The sequence below is a fragment of the Vanessa atalanta genome, chromosome 6 (assembly GCF_905147765.1).
Source record: "Vanessa atalanta chromosome 6, ilVanAtal1.2, whole genome shotgun sequence".
In the NCBI taxonomy this organism is placed as follows: Eukaryota; Metazoa; Arthropoda; class Insecta; order Lepidoptera; family Nymphalidae; genus Vanessa; species Vanessa atalanta.
Genome location: NC_061876.1, coordinates 13,460,679 through 13,478,924, shown reverse-complemented (window position 1 = coordinate 13,478,924; position 18,246 = coordinate 13,460,679). Strand labels below are relative to the sequence as shown.

The following is an 18,246-nucleotide window of genomic DNA, read 5'->3' as shown; positions in this document are numbered from 1 at the left end:
GACCGTTTATTTATTTTTTTAAAACCGGAAAATTTGCGATACACATTCCGAGATTGTCGCCGCTTTCGGCGATCATTGACCCAATAAAGTGTGAAAAAAAATTAATAAAGACGCAGAGCTAGCGGCTAGCGGTTTTGGCGCCACCGTGAAATCGAAAAAGAATTGAGCGCGCGACCGATGGCCATCATGATTTTTTTTCAGGACTTGATTAGAAATTGCGGTCTCGGTTTTTGCAGACTCGTTTGGACATCCTGTGACAATAGCGAAAAGTCTATTTTGATATTTTCCAATTACAATGCAATAATGACATTTTATCAGCCCTGTAATTAGTTTTACATCCAATTTCAACGCGTTTTAAATAAATTCAGAGTAAAAAAACAGAAACTACTACATTTATTTATAATATCCATTATATTTTGATAGGTATGCTCAGCTCTTACATCGCAAACTAGAATTCAGATTTCTAGGCTATTGAAGCATTAGATTTAGTTGTAAAAACTACTACTGATTCGAACGTGATACAACCACGAATCACGAAACACACGTCAATCAAAAACACACATCAATATAAGGTTTGATTAATACTTTCATCTTTTTTACACCAGAATATATTTTGAGAAAATTTGATTTTCATTAATTAATGTAATAAAACTTCACCCTAACAAAGTATTCAAAAACTTCTAAAATTAAAATTATAGTGATCGCAGTAATCCTTATATTGGTTCTGCATGATTCGGCACCAAATATTGACAGTTCTGAAGTTTATCCGGCAAATATAGAAGATTAAAGATAATATTCCAAACAAACAAATCGTATTTACTCTGTGGAATTACCGCAAGACGAATAGCTAAGCCCGCACACAAAAGATGTTAAGAATAATGACACATTTTGCTATTGTTTAATGTGCTAATACTTTAATACTGTTTGTTTTTCTTGACACATAAATATACTTTAGTTTTATGACAATGTCGTACACGAAGTGTTTATGTATTTTAATATTTATGAATTTATGACCGCATGAATTGTGAATCTACGGTATGTACAGCTCTGAAAGTTATAACGAACACCTGATACTAATCGTCAACGTTGAGCGGGAAAACTTTGTAACCGATGTTTGGTTACACAGTTGAAGAATTGAGATATTAATTTATATTATAAGCTTACAACTTAAATATTGTTAGCGTGTGTATCAGTCCCCGAAATTAAGGAGAGTTTTAAATTAATAGGTATATGTGTATTTATCGTAATGACATCTAAAAAATCGACATTTCTAATCACTTTAGTAGTATACAAGAAGAAACTAATAGTTGCATTTGGTGTCGCCTGGTTACCATAACGTTACATAGTATAAATTAAATACAGCGACGAACGAAGATAGCGAGTATTACGATACTTCAATATTGGACTATTTATTTTTGCAAATAAATCGAGGCTTTAAACATTAAAAACTAAAACCCAAATACGAAAACAAACAACAAGAAACAAGAAAATATTCCTGTTGATAATTATTATATACCAATATTATATTATTTGTCAATCCTAGACATGTACTAACATCTACCTAAACGACACTTACGGCGAACAAATTATTTGTCAATCCTAAGCAAGTTGTGCTAAAGTCTGCGCAAACGATACTTACGGCGAACTTCACTTGAGCTTTAAATGGTTCATTCGACAATATCTTGACACCGATATATCCTGGCTTTCAGCTTAAACGTAAGCAAACAGCCGTGTGTCATGTAGTGAAATTATGTAGGAGCTTAGCATAAGTACCAGCTAACAGATCACTTCCTGTTTATGCAAGATTATATAATTTATTTGCAGTTACAGTTTCCTCAATTTTATTTTTTCTCTTTATAATACTTATTTACATTCATTGACCTAGTTTTTAATTCGTATATTGTTGTTATAAGTCTACCCGTGTCCATGAAATATATATTTGCGCGTAATAAGTAAACTTGTGTCTTTGATCACATTGAAGCCTTTTTGAGCAATTCTGCAATGTATATTGGCTTCCCGATAAATAATATGAAAGTAAGAGTAACCTTACTATTTTCTACTTCTTCTGATTAGCATACTAACAGCTTATAAGCTGAAGCGGCAGTAGACGTGTTCTCAACTCGAGGCCACTATTTGAAAAGTGTACCGTGGAACCACCTCCAACTAGGTGGTGTGGCGTGCAATCAGAGACACCTAAGTCCAGCAGTGGTCGAGAATAAGATGATGATGATGTTTATTTCCTGCTATTCCTGTCTCGGATATACTAATTTTTTAATGACAGATTTCATTATATCCTCTTCTTAATAATTTATGGAATTTGGTAAACTATTTTGTACAATTTATTTCATACAAATCTATCAAATGGATCGGGAAGTTAGATATTCGATAAAGTAGTATATCATTAGAGTCTGGTAAAGCTGGCATTCTCCACCAAATACCGAACATACACAATCTACTCTATAATAATTCTTCTCAAAATTCATTCAACACACACACACACATTCACATTCCCAACCTGTGATTGAATCTGGTAATTTGTATCTTGAGCCTATTTGAACAAAGTATATTTTGATTGATCGATCGAATATGGAATTTCTTCTATACTAGTCGTCAAGCTAATAATAATATGATTGTAGAAGGTAATATTGTTTTTGCAAGGCATTGCTCATCTCGATGACGTCACGGCACATTACCTGCGTTACGTCTACGGACGGACGACGGACTACTGACTACCGTTTTTATTATTGGTTTATTTATAATTGAGACACGTTCGACTGGTTCCGAGATGATTCTATCCTTAGATTATTACACGATACATGACAAGTGTCTGTTTATTTTCGTACTCTTGTAATATATGGAAACTAAACAGATACCGTATAGTTATATATTGCCTTAAGGTATTTGTGAGTACTAACGACTTTATTCGAATGCCTCTGCACCATCGTTTCGTTTCCTTATTTAGATATTTGCAAGAATTCGTCCAGGATAGTCCAGAAAACGTAAAAACGTATTTTGAACTGTTGAATTAAATTTATATGTTGTTTACGATATATGTAGTTATTTTTGATTTACTATAAATCTTATTCATTGTCAAATTAAAAACTACTTTACATACAGAACAATGATATTAGATAAACATAACATTTCATTATAATCTATGTTATTGAAAACAATTATAGGTAGCCTACATAAGAAAGGAAAAGACTGAAAATATTATTATAGAAAAATGTTATACGTATATGTATAGGAACTTCTCTTGATAATAATGACAATCAAAACGAGTTCAAAATTAGATCAAATGTCGGAAGTGAGAGTGAGTTAACCTACATTTTGTATAATATACGTTTAGTTCCATACATTTCGTCAATATATTTAATGTATGTAATGTTCAATGTTTTAACTACAGCCTTTCCTATTGAGAGCGAAAAGGTTTATTTGTCGCGCATATTTTGGAACTACAATTCGATTAGAAAACCCTACAACTATTTCTTGACACAATTCCACACAGGTCATGATTAGTGTAGTAAATTATTTTAATTAACATGTTTCAATTTAATTAAATATTCGAAAAAAAAATATCAAGGAAATTAAAACGTTTTAAATTTATCATTCAATCAATGATGTTTTTAAACTAAATAAAAAGATAAAAACGTTAGGTATGCATTCCTTTAAACGAATAAATTTAACAGATATTATAAATACCTACCTAATATATTTTTTTATTTTTTATGCACGGCGATTACGCATCTCCGTCGTGAAGACCGTCTGACTCATCTCATGATCGCAACGGGTTTTTTTAGCTCTTTTTTGCAACAGGTTGAACTAGCTCCGAGGTATTTGCACGTATCCATACTTGAAACTATTTTTTAACGAGGATTGTTGTAACGATATTTACGGATTCGTACCCATTCGACCTAATTGTTTACATCAATATACAATATACTATTACTTGCTGGTAGGGCTTTGTGTGTTGAGTGGCTAAGCACATATTCTAAGGCATAATAGCAATACTATTATTGTGTTTTGGTTTGAAGGGTGAGTGAGTCAGTGTAAATACAGGCGCAAAGGACTTCTTGGTTGCCAGGGTATGCATCGCATAGGCGATTTGAGGGAAGGGTTATATATATATTTCTTACAGCGCCAATGTCTACGAGCTATGATGAGTGCTTACCATAAGATCACTTGCCCGTCGACAACATATTTTTATCATTGAATATATATTTGTACATGTAAATATTAGATGATAATGTATGAAAATAAAAAGTGACACCCTGTAAATGAGTAAAACTCTTCTTGCAACGCATAGAAGGTTTATGACTATTGTGTTACTTTTGAAACGTGATTTCTTAAAGATTATAAATGTAAAACTACTATCGGTAAATAAGCATAATGTTATGGTCGAGTGGGGACTAAACTACGATCTGGAATATAACGACGACTGACCTGAAGCATATTACTTGTTAAATTGCGTAATATTTCACATTCTTACATCAGATGAATTAATTTTAGTAAAAAAAAAACATTACTTGATAGATAAGGTGCGTCAATAGATTAGAGATTAGAGTATTATCTATTTTTATAATTAAATTCAATTATATTATGTACATTATCGGCATTGTTTAACTTCCTTATACAGAACTTAAGCATACCATTAATATTGTGACCAATAATGTCAGAATCTTTAATTATTTTTTGTCGAGAACATGTAAATAAACATAACGACTCACTTTCCGAGCACTTCACTCCACTTGACACACAACACCTCTAGCAAGCGCCCTCGCCATACTCGGACAAACTCGACACAACCTAAAATGAGAACTTCCCAACTGAAGATTCTTCACACCTGACCAAACAAAATACGTAAAGCAAATACTTATTTACTGCAATATTTAATTGTGACGTCGGGTGACGACTACTCAGAACTGGGACAATTCGAGAAGTTTCATTTTGTTCAGTTGTATGACCCTTGGACCTGGTTTTGTGTAATTACTTTATTCAGACACGTTGCAGGAGAGAAAACTAATCAGAGGATCAATTCTACTAACAAATTGTCACTTATCGCGATCGAATTGAAACTTATAGTCGTCGCCATTGCCCTATTCTTCTAACACAACGATCCAGCGGCGACATGTCATCGAAATTGGATCGGAATAGAATCGCAAACGTATCGTAACCTCCATAAATTAATTTTAGATAGTAGAATAGTAGATTTAGGCGAATGTAGTAGTTTCAATTTTTGTTAAATATAAAATACGTAAATGATTGGAATTATCGTTGTACAAAACTAATAAATGATATACCTATACTGCTGAACTGCGCCACTTCCACAATGCCCTCAGCTCTGTGACGAACGTCAACAATATCGAATTTGCTACCCGCGCAGAAACAATACTTATTGTCTTCCATTCTGTTAATCGCATTGTGAATCGTTCGCTTTATTTCGTATTTACTTCGTATGGTTTAGGCCTCACAACTAAAAGACACTCGTTCCGACACCTTGTGCGAAGTGTAAACAAAGCTTCACTTATTAAGAGTATTATGACTGAATGTTTTAATTTACAACACCTTTGTTATGCACCCATAGCCCATTAAACTTAATTAAACTCAGAATGAGTTAAATTTAGTACTAATGTATATATAATGATCTTTTATGCTTAACTTATCAGTAAATCTAAATTAATAATAAATCAAACTATATATTGTGACAACAGATTTAACCTTGAACTATAACTATTTCTTTAAGTGCAACGTTCGTACGTAATTGAATTCGCGAAAATTTTGTAAAATAGCCAAAAACCTCATACTCGTATTTTAACAAACCGTAATAAATGAAACAATGCGCTTAATTGAACAATAATCACGATGAATGTCGAAGGCATCCTCGAAAGGCAAAAACTTTATGAAACGTGATTTTTTATGTGTTAAAAATAAACCGAGGAAGTTGAACACAGCTCGCCGCATCGACAGAATTCAAAATGTTTAATTAACTTATTTCTTAACTAGATGTTTATAGTTAACTAGGGTTCAGTTGGGTTCGTCAAATTTGCACTAAAACAAAAGAGGCAAATGTTTTCCATTACATTGCTCACTAATCTCAATTCTGGAACGAAATTACGCAATGAAGGTCACAGTTACAATCCTGACAAAATCCATTGTCAAATTGATTTCAAGGTATCATTTTAAATGGCCGAAATTCAAATTATTTTTACATAATTGTAAGATATAAAAATACTACTGTGACTTTAAATATTTGGCTATTGTAGATTCTTATCCAGGAAGCACGTCACGACACTCACTATATCCCTTCGCTTGCAATTTTGGTATCGTCACAAACGCAGGTTTAACGTCCGCTGCAATGTTGTCAATGACCCAGTTAGGATGTTATTATTGCCAGCATGAACCCCGAGCGCATTGACAATCCAAGCTAAAATAATCCAAGCCATTCTCATCCTTTTTAAAATACAACAGAGTATAATTTCTCGTGTACAATTTTGATAGTCGCAATATCCTGCACCTAACCGTAGTCTGTCAACCGTGCTTTTATAATAATATGATCCGTTAAAAGAGCAAGGCAATAACTGTCGTTGCGATTAGGCTAACTTAACACCTGCTAATTGCGAGGCTCCGTAAAGTTTAAGCGCTTCAAGCACTTAACAATGTATTAGTTAATAACATTATTATTCTTGAATCGCTGTGTTATATTAGTGTGTTAAAATTTGTAATTGAAGAAGGTTTAGCCTTACGGCCTTTTCTTAGTCTCAAGGCTTTTAATTAGTACCTTCTCAACGCCACTTTAAGAATTAATTAACTTTGATAAGTATAATAGAATTTAATAGCAATAACTTCATTAAAAAAAAACACAATGAAATTATCATCATTATCATCCTCCTGCCCTTATCCCAATTTTACTTTGGGTCGGCGCAGCATGTCTTCTTCTTCCATACTTCTCTGTTATACGTCATCGCACAAGTAACATTCTTTCTAACCATATCGTCTTTCACACAATCCATCCAAATAAAGGCCAGATAGTTTGATGTGTCAAAATTAATCGAATCTCTATCGAAAAAGTTGAAGTATATTAACAAAGTACGGAACCACGTGCGAAAAATAATTGTTGTAACTGCTCCTCCTCTCCAGTTTTTTGTAAATGCGTTAAAACATTCCAGTCAACTAATTAAATATATTAAAAAAATACGGAGCAATTTTCATCCATCACTGTTTATGGTCAATTAACATTTTTAGTGTTTTTTTATTAAAAAAAAATCATAAAAAAAAATCAATAAAATATTTTTTTGATGGAATATTACTTCGATTTATATGAAACTCGAAGTAATATTAATATCATTTCATCCAAATCATCAATTTATCAATTACATGCACCTTAAAACTATTACTATACTATTTACGTCATCTGCTTCGCCCACATGTGGAGGTGGAAGGTGTTAGGTACCCTATGTCCTTTTCAGTACCCGGCACACGTAACAAACAAACAAGAAACTTTCATCGCTTTCATGTTTATATATCTATATATAATTATATATACTTATGATGTAAAATACACGCACGGTAGCAGATTGGTTTTGACAAGACTCAGAAATTAGAAAAAGACATCCTACCTATAAGCCTATTCCAATGGAAAAAGAAAGAAAAGCCTTTAAATTTAAAATTTACGCATTTCATGCGATTTGCTAATAACTATGCTATGTTGTGCACTCTTAAGAGTTTATGTTAATATATCTCTATTTCTAATACACTATTACACTTAACCACTTATTTCTACTTTAATTTTACTTCCAAAATTCCGATAACAGTTTCGTCGACGTTCAAAACGCCATTTTTACTATAATCATAGATTAATCAAGCTCTCGATCAATGATATCGCGTCAATTTTCGGTCAAATTTTGTTTATTTGGCTTTTTTCCTGTTCTGGTTGGAATAGAGTATACAATTTTAGTCCTGTTAATTTTTGTCTGTGAAGCAACCTTGCTACGGTGTAGTAACGTTTTTATCGCGTAATCTTTTTTCTAAAGTATTTTTGAATTAAATATCTGTTAACAAGCAGTTAAACAATCGTTACTTTAATACGTGTTAATATATAATAGTTAGTTTTTGTTCGTGGCACTTAACTTAATTAGGTTAAGTGATTATTGTAAATTCAAAAAAAACTAACGTCAAAATCTTTATTCGTCTATTTAATACAGTATTACACTTGTCTAGTTATTTTGAAAAATCTATCACCGGTTGGGAAAGTAGTACCCACAAAATTAAATTAAATTAAAAGCTACCATCATCATAGTTATTGCAAAATAACCATGTAGATTCAATTGAAAATAACCAGTTCAGAATGAAGTTCGGTAGTTACTTTTTTTGTCACTTAAATTATAAAAGTATTTCAAACATCGCTCTTTTCTATGGGTAGCAGTGACCTCGTGGGATCACGTGGTCCGTCCGTCCGCCAAAGTATACCATAAAAAACACATGCGAAGTAGTGCTTTATAGCTATCGTCCTAATCGTCTCTAGGTTATCATGAATATGTGCTAGTTTTATTGGGATCAGCCTCAGGTAAAAGTAATAGCAATACAATAAAATTACTTTACAACGAACAATATCGAGTGAAAGTGAATCACATCAAAATTAGCACAAGAGTAACAAATTTGTTATCTCTTTCATTCGAAGACCTCGCGAACAGTAGGTTATTAAAACTAGACAGACATTGTAACTGTAATACTCACAATAGCGAAACACAAAATAAATAGTAATCGTATTCAACATTCACGCCACACCAACGCCATTTCAGTTATCTCTGTATGACGTCATGCCCAATGTCATCGCACTGTTTAATGTGACGTAGAAATGATTGCGGTATTTCGCGCCTTTCTTCACAGCTGAGGTGTCCGAGTGGTTAAGGAGTTGGACTTGAAATCCAATGGGTTCTACCCGCGCAGGTTCGAATCCTGTCCTCAGCGGAACTTTTTAATTTTTTTTTATAAATAATAGAAATTCGCCTAAATAATTATTTTTCGATAAATTAATTTTATTGACAATGAATCATCTACCACGCCAAGACACCGAAGAAACTATTCCATAAGTATAAAATAGTTTCATGTAAAATGATATATTTATAATTTTCAAATATTTCAATAAAGATAACTTAACACGTGAATGAGCACGCGTTGCTTAACAATGACATATCTGGACTTAAACAACAATCGCAAGATTAATTACACGAGTAATGGCTCCCACGATTAATTAATATAATGAAAACTTTTTACTTCGGCCGTGATCATGATCCAAATTCGATTAAAACTTTTTTGAATAATATAAAAGTATTTAGGTAATTTGCAAAATGACGCTTCAAAAAAAACTGGCAAAAGCATGGCATAGATTTGGTCCTGACTAGCTATACTTAGGCTAAGTACTAAATTTTGTGTTAATACTAGGCTATTGTCACACAATTATATGCTATGAATTCATAAAGATACTTTCACATGTTGAGTATTCTCTGAACAAGTCCAAGTGCGTTTTGACCCTAACACCTAAGCAATCTTAGTGCGGTTTAACAAGGAATTACGCAGCTTATAATTTTATTTAAATACGAGTGCCTACATTGTTTAATAGTTCCCACAATTTAAACATATTATAACGTTTCCTGAATTCATTTTAACTTCAGTATCACTATTTATGTCGTACATATATGTTATTTTTTTATTAAAAATATGTATATATGTTTATATAAACGAAGCACTGACAGTGTTACGACACTGACATATAATTCGGGTAATAGTAAAGTAGATCTGCTATGTCTTAAATTATGCTCAGAAATTTATAGATAAGTTTTGCGTGATGCCAAATTGGTGCTTGGCCGGGTTTAAATTTTAAGTAACAAGCCACGACATTCCTCTATTACATCATATGCCATGATTAATGGCACAAATATCGAAGAAATCTTATTATTAATGAAACGTCGTTGATATATTTATAGCTGGGCCAGCAGCCTTAGTTACGACGCAGACGAAGCTGGATTCTTAAGCGATATCAGTGGTATTTCTATAAACAATGTCAATTGTAACAGCGTCACGTGGCCGCGCCGGCGTGCCAACGAGTCTGCTACAGCGTGAATCATGGCGGCCTTTCGTCGTTCACGTCGGTGTGCTTATAATTTTAAATATCCTTCCTATATCACACTGCTAACAATCCTTAAATAACACTGATCTATTATTATTTTTTCTGATGTCTTAATAGGTTAACTTACGGCCTAACGGTGTTTAATTTCTGGAACTTGCGTCATCGTTAATGGTTTTTGAATACTTTCCCCCTAAACTAAACTAAACGTTCATTATTTTTATTTAGTAGGAGTAATGTTCCCAGACTGGGTGTGACTAACAATTTTATCACTGAGTAATATTGCTACCAAAAAAAAAATATTTACTTTCAATTATGAATTATTTACTTACTCTATTTATATTGAAAAATTATGATATAATTATGATGCAAAGAACACAATATCTCTCAAATGTTTTAAAAAAATATATGAAGTCATTAATATAGGTTTTATTTATAAAACGACCCAAAACTAGGCCCTGTGGAACGCTTATTAGAATTTGCTAGTAATTTAACAAAACAACGTTGTCATATTTTTCAGTTGTTTTTTTAATACACATTATTGATAATCAAAATCCTTTACAACAATCAGACCTAAAATGATGTTCGATAAAGCTGTAGCCTATAATAAACTTATCGTAAGTTACATTACGATATTGCAACAAATCAATGAAGCTGGTCAAAGGTGTTGGACGTAAATAGTAACTTTGTGTGTGTATGTGTGTTGTACATATGACCAAATGTATTTGATAACTTAGAGTATAAATATTGAAAAAAAATATAAATATTTCTTTAAGAGAAATATCATTCTCAGATCCATCCAAAAACAACTTTAGTATAATGTCAAATATAAGAGAACGCAAGACACGACCAGAATACACCAAATGTACCAATAAATAGATTGAATATAATTAGTACATATCTCACACCCTTTTTGAACGGTATGCCGTGTATCTTCTCGTCCCGACCTTCAGCGGCACGAATAAGGAATATACAATTAACCGAAATTACGCATTAGGTTTTTCCTATTGCACATACAGCACAAACACACTTGTGTCATCGACAAATATTCAATCAAAGCCGTATTTGCATTTGTAGCTTATATTAAAAATTATTCATAAAATAGAGACGACTACTGTTCCTATAGCATTACACCGGAGTTATGCAGCCGATATCAATACGATATTTGCCCTGGAGAAGATCGCAATTCGCGCAATTTATAATGTGGCCCATACTGATTAGAAAGTAAATAACATCGACTATTACTTCTCAATTAAGTGTTATATGTTATTGTAGAAATGTTAAAGAATTTGTAGAAATTATGACGCACGAATTATTAACACAAGTACCCAATACCTTAAGTTATAATCGCTGTTCTCACAAGGTAGCACAGGGTTAATAACTTATATATGGGATAAATGAAACGCTTTAAATGATTCGTTAACGAACGTTGATGTGCTAAAATAACAAATAAAACATCGCCTTCAAACCATCGGAAGTAAAAACGAGTTAAAAATCAGATTTTGATTAAAAGAAAACGTAAAATCGAACAACAATAAGAATGTAAATGATTGTTCAAAACAACAAAGAAGTATGACTAAAAAGATTGCAGTAAAAGTCGTGACTGCGACTTACGGTTATTCTTAAAAGCTAATTGACCGATATTGATGGCATCAAAGTAGAGCAAATTCCAGACGACTAAATCTACAAGATGCAGATAGTACGAGTAGAACGGCATTTTATTACCAGAGAACTGAGTTATTTGTGGTATTACTGGTTTCACTTCTATAATGCCTAGAATTTTGCTGTCTTTTTAATATAGTATGTATGTACAAAATCTAATTATAATATTAATCACAATCCACGTCACGATATTAAATTAAGCGGAGATCAAATCTCTGGTGAAAAATATTGAATAAATATACGTCAGTAACTCTTAATGGACGATATGTTTTACACAACATAATATGTAAATTGTATGAGTATATTTAGGTCATACGCGAAATATGTTATCGGAAAATATAATAAAAATTACATTAAACAAATGTACGAGTTAAAACTTCGAAATAAACGTCATATTATTTATTTTGGTAACTTGTTATTGTAAAAACACGTACACTGAATATTATTAAAAGTATCGTAAAATACAGTACAGTGATAAGTTTTTAACAATAAACAACGTATCACTAAGTGAACTTCCTGAGATGAATCTTCCGCATAGCTCTTACCTGAGCCTGCTTTGCCTTTTAACAAGAACTGCATTACAATGTGAAGAATTACAGAATTATAATGCCCGTAGGCCTTTGTGCTTCGTAAAGAGCAAAAGAGAGACTTCGGAGACAGAAGAGTTAAATTGTGTCTGTATGTCTATTTACTAAATGGAATCGCAATTATAGTCTAATTAAAATAAATTATATGTAATAATACAGACGCTACGTGTGCACGATATTAAGTAATCGTTATTAATTGTCACAATGTGAATTAAATAAAAAAGTTACAGCTTGTAAATGACCCACAGCCGGGCTGGTCTTATACGGGTTTGTGAGTTGGATACACAAGCGGCAGATTTTCATCCAACATATGTCGGTTTTCGCATAATGTTATTATCGCCGTGTCTAGTACGATTCACTCGTCTGCCTTCTTAAAATATATTTAAAAAGAGTACGTCCTACGTATTATATACATATGTCCTTATTTTATGTGTTCATGTGCTTCATAGATGCTTCACAATGTTTCAGAATATTGTACGCCTCTTTAAAATAAATTTAAAAAACGCACCAGGGCCGGTACTTAACGAAGATAAAACTCTGCTAGTTTTTTTATACATGCTTAGATTTGCATTCGAAATTCATTTCAATATAGATATGTTTGCGTGTTCTCCACTAATCATAACCATGACTGAAGGTTCCGTCAAGGCGAATTTATTTAGTATGATATAAATTAAAATAAGATTTAAAATTGATATGTATTGAGGTTGAACGCTAATTGTGAGGAAAACCCAGCGTTAGTCACAGTTTCCTGAAAACGTTCTAACGGGACGCTCCTAAACATACTAATTGGACGTCGGAGGTTGATTGTCAGCTTGTTAGAAAAATAAACCACATTGACGAGTCAGAGCGTGCGGTGTTTGTTCCTGTTTGTGACGAGTCTTCGCTTAAACCTTGATTCGTAATTTATTTAACATATTGATGTGTAACTTCTCGCTGACATTTTTCTCTCATTTATATCAATCGTATGAAAATCTGCAATGATCACGTTTAAAATTATCTGGTATGTATATTTCATCAACAGATTTTGTACTGAAAACCTCAATAATATTTAAAACTTAATAATTAGTCTTAGTCTAAATAACTATTCTGCCATCTCGAATGTTCCACCATATTGGACTTATAATGACGTCAATCAGATTATCGTGTATTGTCATCCAAACTTAACGTGTATACAAAATTTCAGCCAACTCGGTTAAAGATATATGCTTTAAAATTGAGTAGCAAGATTCCACCCGCACATACATATATACATTCATTGCAAGTTAAATAAAAGCTTTTAAAATAAAAAAAACTTCCATCGATATCATCGGAGAATCGGACAGGAACTGTGCGATTAGAATAATTATTTTTACTTAAGATATAATATTTAACACGAAATATTATTCACTGACTGGCGCTGGCGCTACAGCGCCAAGGAACTAGCACAAACGAAAACCAATCTGTCAAATCGATGGAGCATACTCGTCGTGAGTCAAACCATGAATCAAGGATAATATTATGATGAGATTCTAAGGTTGGTTTCACATTGGTGTCGTAAACGGTATGGTTAAAATTTCTTAGAGCGCCAATGTCTATGATTAGTGGTGACCACTTATTACCAAGCTGATTATATTATTTACAAATTTATTATAAAAAATATTTATTGTTATCGGTTTATTATCCAAAACAAATTAACAATATGATATATAAATAACGCATATTTGAACAAGGTCAAATTCATATGTAATAGCAATTCTGTATATTACTAAGTTTGATTAAAATATTAGATTACTTTTTTTTAATTTAATTAATTCAAACAAAGATGGCGTCGTAGATTAAAACATTTAAGATTATTGTTATTGTCAAAATGAACTAAACACACATAAATCTGAAACTAGGACGAAATATAAAACACATAAATTATTTCGGTTATTAGTTCAGCGGTATGGAGACAAGGTCACGGCAGGGTGGCGAACGGCGCGGCTGCGGCGGCGCGGGCGCAGCGAGACGCGAAAGTGTCGCACTTTCACACGCCAGCGCAGCTCGAGGCCCGCAAGTGCCCGTAACGGTACCCCTGATGCATTGATTGATAGCTCTCGAAATTACCTACGTAACGGTTTTAAATTAAAACCACGGACAGCAAATCTCTGACATTGAAAATTATATTATTTGGTATTTACTCGATATGGGTCAATAACTTCTACTTAGAAACAATATTTTGAATTACATATTATAAAATATATCCTTATACACTTATCCCGAAAACATGTCCACTTTAAAGATAAACCTATATTTTCAATACGAATGCTACTTAATTGCCATGATGCCTTAGAAAGAAAAGATTATAACATACCGAGCGTAAAAGTAATATTACATTTTAAATTATGGGAATAAATTAGGAAAATAACAAATCGTACTACGTGTGGAATAAGCAAACATTGTTTAAGGACAAAACAATGGCAGTATTCTATAAATACGTAACTGTTACGTGTAAGTCGACAGTTTACGTTACTAATATTAATGAGTATCTATTGTGTATAATAGCTATAGCAATAGAATATATACAAAAGATTAAAATACAGACTACAAGGGTAGTTTCACGCTGGACTCGACTCGAGTACGACCGTTGCTATTTTGAAACGTCATTATGAAACAAATTTTCAATAAACTTTTATATTCCTACTGAGTTATAAATGCCGCCCACAAGGTTTAATATAAAACGTTTAAATAAAAAGAGGCTCTTTTAATGATGTTGATAAAATATTTCATGTCGAAACGCACTACATTTATAACAAGCTCTTCTAAAGTTTAATTTTAATTTTAAATGGATAGTAAACTAAGCGATATCTTGAATGTACGGTCATAACGACATCTAAGAGTCATCTAAAATAAAAACATCGTTTTACGTGACGCTCCTTTAAAAATACTCTGCCATAAAAAAGGCGCGTAAGCAAATGAAAAACCCATCTGATTAATGTGTTCATTTCAGCGTGTGATTAGATGTGGGGCGAAGCAGGTCACGCGTCACAGAGCACATCAGCACAGGTGCATACCATCTCATGATTAAAGTTGAAAATAATCGAATTCTATTTGCTTATTGTGAGCACAGCAAGTCTGATTTAAACAACGCTTAATTCGACAGATGTCAAGAAGAGTTAATTTAATTAGTTCCTGATGTTCACAATTCATGATTTAGATATTCATTATTTCATTTATGATAAATAAAAAAGTGTTAATAAACTAAAAACTACCACCGATCTGAAAAATAAGAGAAGGGTCAGCGAAAGAAAATCAGCGGAGCGTTTTTGTTAAACCATAACTGTTTTCAATTTTAAGTATTAAAAACAAACAACCAGGAAGCGATAGTTTTATTTCCATCTCACTTATTCTGTTATAACCTCAACCTCTTGCACACAAACTTCTACTTTCCTTTTATTTATAAATTTTAGCAACAAACGGCGTGTACATTCCCACAAATTGAATCGAAATAAGTCTTTATTCCTAAAATTCATATTATGAGTTCACTGATATTACTTCGAACGTTAATTATAAAATATTCTACTTATTATCAAAATCAAAATATACTTTATTCAAGTAGGCTTTTACAAGCACTTTTGAATCGTAATTTAACAAATTGATTTATTTATATAGAAATATACTTTATATATTATATAAATATCTAAAATAGATTAAACATTAATTACAAACGGAGTTTATTGTTTGAAACAACAGAAACAGTTGTAGCATTGAAGCAAAAAAATCCGCTTTGCTTCTAATGGATGATGAGTCTAACGTGGATGTCTCTCAAACACAATGACCCAGTGCGCTCCACCTGCTCAAACTTCACCTTGAACTAAAACATGTATCTAGGAATCCAGGTCGCCTTTCTGCTCATTAAATCTTAGTTGTAACCTAAGAGCAGTACTTTTTTATTTATTAATACCGATTAGCTCCTCTGGCATATTGGAATATTTTGTATGTGCGTGATCAAATATTTTTGCATCCGACCTACTTCTCAGGTGGTAACTAAATAATTTAGCCTTACGTGATATACAATAAATGAACAATTAAATAAAAAAATAATTAATCTTGATTCCTTCTTATTATTATTCATAAAATTTTCTTTATTTAATAAAAATTGTTCCTAATAAACATATTTAAAGGTAAATAAACATTTATGTCCAGTTGGAACTTGAATTAATACCATCGACAGCGAACTAGTAACAATAAGCAACAAAAAGTTAGTATGTTTTTGTCGAAATCGAATCGAAACGTAATCTTTCTACTGAAACAGCGATCCAGTTGCGTTTCGAGTGTGTATCCAATCCTCTCTTGGGGTTCAAGCTTGGTTCTTGCCAAATTTCATCAAATTCGATTCAATGGTTTATTCGTTTAGTTATTAGTTTAGTTACTTTCGCTTTTATAATATTAGTATAGATTATAATGATGGTTTGAACCATTATTCATATCTTCCTATATCTAAATGGCAACGAATGCTCCGAGAATCCTTGTTTTAAACCCTTGCGTTTATTGTGTGCACAGACTACAGTCGGACGTCCGCCTGTGTGAGTCACGTCGTCGGCCGCAGCTTGAGCTCTTATGAATCATTATGACACACATTTTCTTGTCACAGCGACTCGGATGGTTCTGTCTGTACACGACTGAGCCTTTCATTTCGTTTATTCAATGAATGATTTATTAATTTAACCATGATTGACGTTAAAAACATATCAGTATAAATTGCCATACAAGTTTCTTAAAGTATAAATAGACGGACTGATTATCACAATCCATAGGCACCGCAAAAAAAATTTAACCATTCCTTACATCGCCGTTAGATGTTAGGTCCCTTGTGCCTGTAGTTACACTGGCTCACTCGCCCTTCAAACCGAAATACAACAATACCAAGTATTGCTACTTAGCGGTAAAATATATGTATGTATTTTATACATAAAATAAAATTTTTAAACGTTAAAATGTATTGGATAAAAAACTTATAAATTCAAAAGTGATTCTTCTTGCCGCCCAGGAAACTCCACAAAAAAGGGCATGCCAACTGAACAGTAGTGTCTGGCATTGTTGGCAACGTCATCGATTACCGAGATAAAGTACGAGTGTGCATTGACCGAGGGTGTCCGCCACGCCGCGGTTTCACGGTCGCAAGAGAGGTCGACCGGTGGAGAGATGAGCCGGCTCGTGTATTATATTTTGCAAATTTCCTTCGCTGTAAGGTTTTACAACGAATATCGATGAGTTGAATATAATAAAATGAGTATCATTGTTTATTAAATGGAATCGTCATTTTCAGAAATATATTTCATAACATAGGTATATAACTTATACTCGTATATTTATGAAAATGCCAATTCATTGTATTACATTTTTCCTTATTATATTTTAAGAAGAAGTGTACACAATATTTTATTTGTACTCATGAATAACTGTATCTGTGCCGTCGACTCAAACACTGAAAACTTACAAAAATTCTACAAGTATTAGCGAAGATAATACATCTTACTTCCTACTCGCCGATATCAGCTGCCGCTGGGCCGAGTCTTGTGAGAAAGCAACTCAGACGAACCATTAAGCCGCTAAATTACCCCATAAAGTCTACACGTAATACTCAAAGAAAGTATCTGTGGAACTCTTACTTGAAAATGGTTTCGCGATTTTACTATATTATGTAATCGGCAGAACTATTATAAGAACTATCTACGAAATTGTACACATACTAGTTGTTACCCACGCGCTTCGCTCGGCAAAAAGGGGAAAAAATCTAGGAAATTGAACATAAATGCACATAGGACTGAGGCCGTAAATAAAAAATAAACAAGTTGGTGCCCATATCGAAACAGATTTAATTTGCATTGGTTTTGCTAACGCTGACTATGTATT

At 32.8% G+C, this 18,246-nt stretch overlaps 1 protein-coding gene, 1 long non-coding RNA gene and 1 other non-coding gene across 3 annotated transcripts in view; 2 read left to right on the top strand and 1 right to left on the bottom strand.

Moving 5' to 3' along the window:
* Positions 1 to 18,246, bottom strand: part of LOC125064451 (probable GPI-anchored adhesin-like protein PGA55) — a 48,354-nt gene that overhangs the window by 25,494 nt on the left and 4,614 nt on the right. The gene's annotated exons all lie outside the window — the stretch shown is intronic.
* Trnas-uga lies at positions 8,886 to 8,967 on the top strand. Its single transcript has one exon. It is a non-coding gene; the product is annotated as a tRNA-Ser (tRNA).
* Positions 13,252 to 15,469, top strand: LOC125064452. The gene is made up of 3 exons (XR_007119590.1): positions 13,252 to 13,372; positions 14,288 to 14,419; positions 15,341 to 15,469. It is a non-coding gene; the product is annotated as an uncharacterized LOC125064452 (long non-coding RNA).